Here is an 8332-nt window from a genome sequence, read left to right on the forward strand (position 1 = left end):
AATCGCCTTCGACGGCTCTATTCTAACGTTCCGCCACTTTTCTCCGGCTCTCCTGCGCCGCGAAATGTTCGAACTTGTTCGTCTCGAACCGTCTCACATTTTATGGCTATGTACGATTTACTGGACTGCAAACAGGCTTTCTGATTTCTCGAGTAATTTTTTTTTTTTTTTGCCGGGAGTCGAGAATTCTCGACTAGGAATTTCCGGGAATTCATAAACTTTCGAGAAATTTTTAAAACATTTAAAAAGTTATAAAATTGTTCATTCAATGCAAAGTAAATTTACGCTTATTAATTATCATTCATATTTGTTATTTATTCTGTCTTGTTTCAACTAAGATTTTAATTGCTTGCAAACTTTTCTAACCAAATTGACTAAATTAAACTTTGAGTATCTTCCCAGAAAACTTTTAATTTGTCTTTTTATTGAAAAGTAGGTACTTTGAATATGTGTTTGAATATTTTGCTTCCTTCCTGAGGTTCTAGACACTTTTTTCTTTTTTAGAGATGCTGGAAATATGATGTCGAATGCGTTTTAGGAAAAAATATGCCACTTTCGTCTCGCTTTCGAGGTCAAAAAAGTTAACTTCATGGTCGAGTCGGGAATAAACCGTATAACTGCAACCAGCCAAAGTATGAAATGTCATCGGATGCATATTCGGTACACGTATCGGGCAGTTCGTGATCGCAACTCACGCTTCATTGCCCCCACAGCAGAGATTCTGCTCAAACGTTGCTGGAACGGGGAACAAGAATACATTAGTGAAGGGGTTGCAGGCGATAATGAGACGCAAGACTTTGCGACACCGGGGTTTTTGAAGTGAGTGACAACCGAGCGACCATTACCGTCTAGACGACAAAGCTGAGGACCACCTTGGATCGTTTGATCTTGCGCAGAAATAATCGTGCGGAGAAGAAACGCAAGGTTTTTGCGAAAGACATGGCGGGATGGGTAGTATAATAATACTGCAATATTGGACTCAAGGGAGCTGTTTACTTGTTGGCCATTGTTGACCGTTATTCACACTGTCACTCGGCGCCGTTTTCCATCCTGGCCCCCGGGCATTGTCCGGCATTGTTTCCTATCCGTGAAACGCATTAATCTCGTTTCGACAATTCCTGGGGGTCCGGCAATGAGTCCCGTCCGTCCCACCACGCCCAACACTCCGTTAGACGAACCTGCGCTGCGTTCTTCAACATCGGTGGAATGCAAATCCCCTTCGGAACTTGGAGAAAATATTCATCGACAGTTCTTCAGGCCGCAAATACAGTTTCACCGTGCTTGTCATTCTCCGTAGCCTATAGTTGCTGGTTTACTTGCACTCGTTGTACTATCGCCACACCGTAAAACGTTTCGTACGTTGGATCGAAAAAGGGAAAAGTGCGAATATGAAATACATGTATTGGGGTGTGTTTTTAAGGGGGGTGGGGGGGCACTTCGCTACTTGTCATACCAATGAAAAAATTCAAAAATATTCTTGAAACTACAAATAATAAAGCCCTCAAATTCGAATTGCTCCGAGTGTTTTGATTTTCTTAAGGCAAGTCGGACGCACAGGCAAAGTCACGCGTGAACGTAATGTAATTACTCAGGTCCAGACTAGTCACCGGGGGGTTGGCGAAGGTACGAAGAGCTGCGGAGTTGAAGGGCGGAGTGGGCGAACGGGGCACGTCGAGGAGAGAAATGGTTGTAAATTAGTAATCTTCATTGCGTCACGGTTAGATACGCAGGGGCATTCATCCTCTTCCGAGCGCCGTGAGTGGCCTGGAAAAGTTTTTCCCTCACCGCGTTGGCGGATGAAAAGTCGCCGGAAAGAATGGCCGGCTCAACGGTGGCTATCCGGTCTCTTGGCACTTAGTCTGGGGGAACCGGACAGACTTGAGTCGTGTGACTGACCAACAACCTCCGATTTTGGACAATGGCAGGTGACGCGCATGACGATTCCCTGCAACGCACCGTTGTAAAACACTAATGCTCGATCACGAGGATTGCAGGGAACTTGGAGAACAACGCGAGAGGAATCTTTAAGGAGGATCTTGCCCCTGGATTCTGTAGGAACTACTCATTGTAGGTCCGGTACCCTTCGATTCATGAAAACAGAAATGGATCGTTCGGCTTCAAATGCGTTGGTTCCGGAATTCAGAAGCTTGACTTGAACTGCAGCGACACTTTTGTCCTTTTGTGATTTCTCAACTGTCCACTAGCGCTGTTCAGAGAAGGGCATTTTTTTTAGATTTCGCTCTTCTACGAGATTCTTGCACTTTTTCACTGAAGAATAGATCAAGCGAACGGGCTGGGATGAAAATGAAAACTCTAAAAGGCTATTTTTCGGAATTTCAAAATTGAGATATCCTTAAAAATTTCGATGGCTATGATTTGCATGACGAAACAAAAGTTTTTGTCAAACTTCAGATGCGTACGATTTTCTTTTAGTACCGAAAAATCTACGTTGAAATTCGACAAAAATAATTTTTTTTCAACTCACATCTTGAAAGAAAAACTGAATAAAGCGATGAGGCGGTATATTCAATACTAGCTCACACTCCTCCAGTTTCGCGTAAGGTTTTGTCAGCTATAAAGTAATGAGAAAAATATAGAGCAGTGAAATATTTTAACATTTGAGAGTTGAAAAAATTAATTTTTACGAATTTCAACACAGTGTTTTCGCTATTAAAAAAAAACGTACGCATCTCAGGTTTGACAAAAACTTTTGTTTCATCGTACAAAACATAGCCACTGAAGGATTTGAGGATATCTCAAGTTTGAAAGTCCGGAAAATAATCTTCTCTTGGTAATTTCAACGTCGTTGAAGCAGCATTCAAAATTTTGTTTCACACCAGCCCTTTCGCCCGAACTATTTTTTTGAGAAAAAGTACAAGAATCTAGGAGAAGAGAGAAATCTAAAAAAGGGCCCTTTCTGAACCACCCTAATAGTGTCGACGCTTCAGCAATTGCCAGCTATTCTCATGATAAATCAGTACTACATTACTCGCAAAGTTCGTGAATCTTTCCAGATTCTTGTAGTCGGTATATTTTTGAATCTAATTGTCGAAATCGGGAGGTGTGAAATATCGTGGATTTGGATGCAAGGAAAAGGCTTAGGGGAAGCGTTGTAGCGGGTTGAAGAGACAAAGAAGCGGACAGATCGAAAGGTGCAAAGGTGAAAGAGAGATTGGAAGAAAAATGGAGTAAGGAGAAGCTGGGGAGTATACACACAGGTATGTGGGTAAGAGAAAGAGAGGAGAGAGAATTAGGAGCCAAAGCGCTCCGCCTATTCTGTAACCCCACCGAGAACCCTCTTTGGCTGGAGCCTCAACAATGGATGGCATGTTTTTCAATATTTAGCCATCGTGACTCTTCGACGGGGCCCGTTCGGGGAAAATCTCCGCGTCGAATTGGAAACGAGATAATTCAATTATCCGACAGCTGCCGACGTCGTTGGCGTTGTGCGGGTGACGCTTCAGGTATAAAGAAGAACTCGGGAAGGTGGTTGGTTGGCAGCGGTGATGATCACTTCGCAGTACGGTACTGATGGGAGGTCAGTGCGGATCCCGAAAAGCTAAAGGATCCTAAAATAAGAGTACTTTTCCCCCTTTTCTTTCATTTTAACCCACTCAAAAATTGATTATTTCTTCTTTGTAACAGCAATGGAAATATATTATATATAAGGATAATTTTTTTCAGTTTTTTTTTTTCATTTCTCTTACGTACCCTTTGAAAAGTTAGTTTTTAGCTTCAAACGAAGCCTCGTGAACATCGGAGAACTTGGTAGCAACATTCTAAAACGTGGCTCATCCGGTTTGAATTTTTCAAATGCTCTAAGCGAAATACTTAGAAAATTATACAAGCTGGGAAACTGTTTTTGCCTTCATTCTGTAGATAAACGAATTTTCTATAAGAAAAGGTCGTGACTTCTACACACCTAAATCTTCATCTTGTATTCGATACGAACGTTTAAAGTTGAGTGCATTGAATAAATGAATGAAGATGCCTATTGACTCGTAAATTTTTAACTCACCCGTGTTTTAATCGGATCTCGAATTTTTAATAAAACAATACTTGACGATCTACAAAACGAAATCAAGAATAGCTTCCTAACTTGTATAGTTTTTGCGATATTTCGGTTAGAGTGTTTGAAAAATTCAAACCGGATGAAGTACCTTGTAGAATTTTGCTACCGAGTTCCGGTTTCACGAGGCTTCGCTCGAGGCTAAGAACTGTCTTTCCGAAGGGTACGTAAGAACAAAAAAAAGTTTAAAAAAACCACCCTGATACATGTACAATTCGTTCGACTTTTCTGGCTTTGTTTCGACACCAGCTTACCGTTTTCCTCGACACCAGCGATCCAAAAAAAAAAAAAAAAAAAACGAAAAAAAGAACGTCCGATCAAAAAGGCGTGCGCGCAGCTTGAGATGCGTCAAGATGCGTGGTTATATCACATGCAGGTGTCGCGCGACGGACTTCGGAAAGAGATCAAAGTTCCCTTTGCTAGCTGCGAGGAGTGGCTGTGTCACACCTTTGGTTTCCGCCCGGAAGTCCCCGACGCCGGGGGTGAATGGGTTCCTCTGTGCGTAGGCGTCGGAGGGTGGAGGCAACGCGCGATTCGCCGCATACGCGTATCCTATCCGCGGCGTTAATGGGGAGGGAGTTTATTACCGGAGCTGACGACTGGGAACGAGCGAACACAGGGGTGTTTTATGCCCCAGAGCGAACCACAATGCACTCCATTGACAATTCATCCTCGACACACGACGCCGCGCGTTCCTACGCTCCGCCCACGATCCGGCTACAGAGGGCACCGACGCCTCGCTCACGGCTTCTCCAAAGCACAGCGGTACCATCGCTTCGCCAAAGGAAGCGCACCCGAAACGGACTTCGGAGGCGGGGGCAGCGTCTTTACGAAGGGATACGAGGGTACCTACTGCATGCAATTTACAGGCTGCGGCATTGAGGGGACTCTGGAGGTTCGAGATTTTAAAAACTTTACCCAACTTTGATTGTTTCTAACGATGGTAGAAGTAAACGTAACCGGCTCGTACTTTCAGTGATGTTTATTGGCTCTTTCGCGAATAATTATAATTTATGGCACGGTTTGCAGGTTAAGAATGTGGACAGTCCAAAGTAATTAGTCCGATGAGGTAAACGATACGAAATGGTAATCCAATACGGAGTCTCCTTGTATGGATATCTTTATTTAACTAACATCTGTCGCTTCCTCCTGAAAAATTGACACTAGAATGAAAATTACCAAAATAGGGACCGGAAAATGAAATATCGATTGAATGAATACGTATCGACGTAATATAGACGTAAATGAACGTCTTGGAAACTTGATTATATATCGACCGAAAAAGGATGACACATAGCTTAGCATCCATGATTCTGTAATCAACAATCATTGCACATGGTTCAGAAGCCGTAAACTCGAGAGCTTTCGCTGACGCAAGTCACAGTTAGATGTTACATTAAGAGGCAATGCATCAGCAACATTTTAAAATATCTACAGAAGAGTATATTTTTCTTTCAATACAATGGGAAATAAATGAAACTTGGCAGTTCCTCATGACACCCTGGGGATGAAGAGCTGGAAGAAAGCATATAGCTTTCACAAGTGCCCAATCGAGTTTTCACGAAGCTGGGAGATTCGATTGTTCGTCATCTTTTTAGTTGGGTCTGAAAAAAGTCGTAACGTCGTGGCGAATTTTTTGACTGCAGGTTGAGTGGCGCCTGTGGAATGAGAGGCCAGAGAAAAAATAATGGTGGAAGAAAGCGAGTTCTTTCGGACTCATCACAGTTTTCAACGCGTCATCGCATCGCAGCGTTGATAAACAAAGTAGCCTCTCAGTGGAAATTTCGATACATTGATGGAATTAAAATTTCTTCGTTGTTCGGAATTTAGATGATATTGCAGGGCTCAGTTTCCCAAGCGGAGTGAAAAAATGTTGTGTATCTACAGTGTTGGTGAGCTCTTGAGTTCAAGGCTGATTAGGATTTTTCAGCAGCGTTGCACTCGACGCTGCACTTGGTCGAGGACTCCGTGCCCACCCTGCAGCTTACGAAAGCAGAAAACAACCCGGAAAGATGCCGAGTCTGAAGATGAAACGCGCCGCCATACGGGCCACCCCTGGAGTCAACCAAGAATCCTACACTGGTTGAAGAACTTCAGAGCGGGACACACGTCCGCAACCTATTAGCGGAGCAGAAGTAGCACCGCCCGCAACTGCTTGGAGTAAACGAACCAATAACTCTCCCCTAACAACCTGATAACCAGAAAAAGGGCTTCTGGTCTGCCTGAGCTGCGAGACCCTGTGATGATCAGGAGCTGAATCTAGGGAGCAAACGAGCAGCGAAAGCAAAAATGAGAAGCGCTAAACTTTTCCGTAAACGTAAACTGCCCCATAGTGTAATTTTCAAAATGTGGGTGATGTGGTATACTTCTACGGTAGGGTGGTTAATTTGCCAACTTTTTTCTTCCTTAGATGCCACTCGAAAAATTTATGACAAATACTGAAAAAAAATTGTCGCAAAACCTGGAGGAGGTAGGTAAATATTTAGAGGTCGCTACCAATTATTGTAATATTTTTTATTCATTCTTATGTCTACACGTTACGGACTTGTATATGTATTAGTTTATTTTTTTCGTATCGTGGTCCGATTAATCATTGTTCACAGAAATCAGTATTGAAAAGGAAATAGGAACAGGTGATGCGATATTCCTATTTCATTAACAAAACATGTTATCCAAATTTCTCCGAGGCGTTTAATCTTTCGGATAAAAGACGAAAACAGCCAACTGCGGAATTGTTAGGCGTAGTTTGCTGTTGATTGGTAAACGATGAATTGGATCACGGTATATATAAAAAAAAAAAACCGATATATGTAAGTTCGTACACATAAAAATAAATAAAAATATTTCAACAATTCAGTATTTGTCACAAATTTTTCGAGTGGCATCTTAAAATGAAGTTAAAAAATGAGTCACCCTATTCTACAGATTTGGAATGATATTTCGCACGTTGACGCAAGATTTACGGTTTATCGGTCTGGCAGTTATTCTTCTTTCTTAATCCGAGGGGTTTTATCATAGCTCATAAAATACTCGCTCAACGTGCGCGAACGGTAATTAGTACAGGAACCGAATGTACCTATACCTGCGAATTACTTAAAAATCGTTGTTACGCGTGACTTCCGTAGTGTTCGAGGTCCGTAATCCGAATGAATACCCCCAATGACATTATACTAATAGAAGGAGGTACACGACTACCAGGAGAAGCGATAAACGGTGAGGTGCGGAGAGCGGAGGAATCTGTTGGGGTCGACGTTTGAGCTACGCCGCTGGGTGACAAATGTGTCGGCGAACTGAATGTCCTCTGTGATCTGTTGCGGCGACAGGCCTAAAATGGCCACGGTCGCATTTTAGTCATATATAGGATAGGTATACCTGCCCGCCGTGCGTACATGCCTTAACACACGTTTTTAGGCTGCGGGTTGTTGTTGTTATTATTATTGGCTGCGGCCTATGCCGCACTATGGCTTTATTGCCTCGGTATAGAAACGCTCGTTCGTCGCTACATGCCCCGGCGAGTGCGCGCTGCAAGGACTCATGCCAGGGTTCCAGCGGGGTCCAGAGGGAACCGCAGGAGACCAGAGGGGGGACCAGGGAGCGTCCGACCGGCTCGTGTGATTAATGACAACGACGACACGCTCACGGATTTTTTTACGGACGGATTCGAGTTGGTTCCGAATCCGCGCAAACACCTTCTCTCGAAGTTTCCCGAAAGCCAGATAACGCGGAGCAAAAAGCGAACTAAGCTGAGAGCTTGCGTCGAATTTACGAAAAAATGGTGTCCCTCGTTAGGAATGTTTGACGTGAAAGCACCGTTTCGCATCGCACCGCGCTGCGCGATCAAGCATCGGTTGCGTCGACTACTCGAGCCCTTCACTCTTGGACGCGAGCGGCTTACCGATTCGGTTGGCGGCGTTCTCGCGACGCGTTGCTGCTTTCCGAGACCGCGTTTGTCGTCGATTGTTGCACGGTGTGCCCCACAAGTTTACACACAACAGCCTGACGTGCAGTTTATGCGACTCCATTGTCGACCGGTTAGTTTGCCGCTCAGGATCAATGATCACGCGGTGGGAGAAGCAACAGCCGCAAACCACCATCGGCCACCACCGCTCGTGTAGAAGCTTACGTCTCACTTATCCAGGTTCGTGGAAAGGAGAAAAAGTTCCTACCGAAGTGACCGTGTCTTCACCTCGGGCATAATCAAGGCGTCACCCGAGTAGAAATTTAGCGCCTATTTCAAGCCCTACGTATGAGCTCCGTTTGAAG

This window comes from Neodiprion virginianus, chromosome 3 (genome assembly GCF_021901495.1).
Source record: "Neodiprion virginianus isolate iyNeoVirg1 chromosome 3, iyNeoVirg1.1, whole genome shotgun sequence".
Classification (NCBI taxonomy): Eukaryota; Metazoa; Arthropoda; class Insecta; order Hymenoptera; family Diprionidae; genus Neodiprion; species Neodiprion virginianus.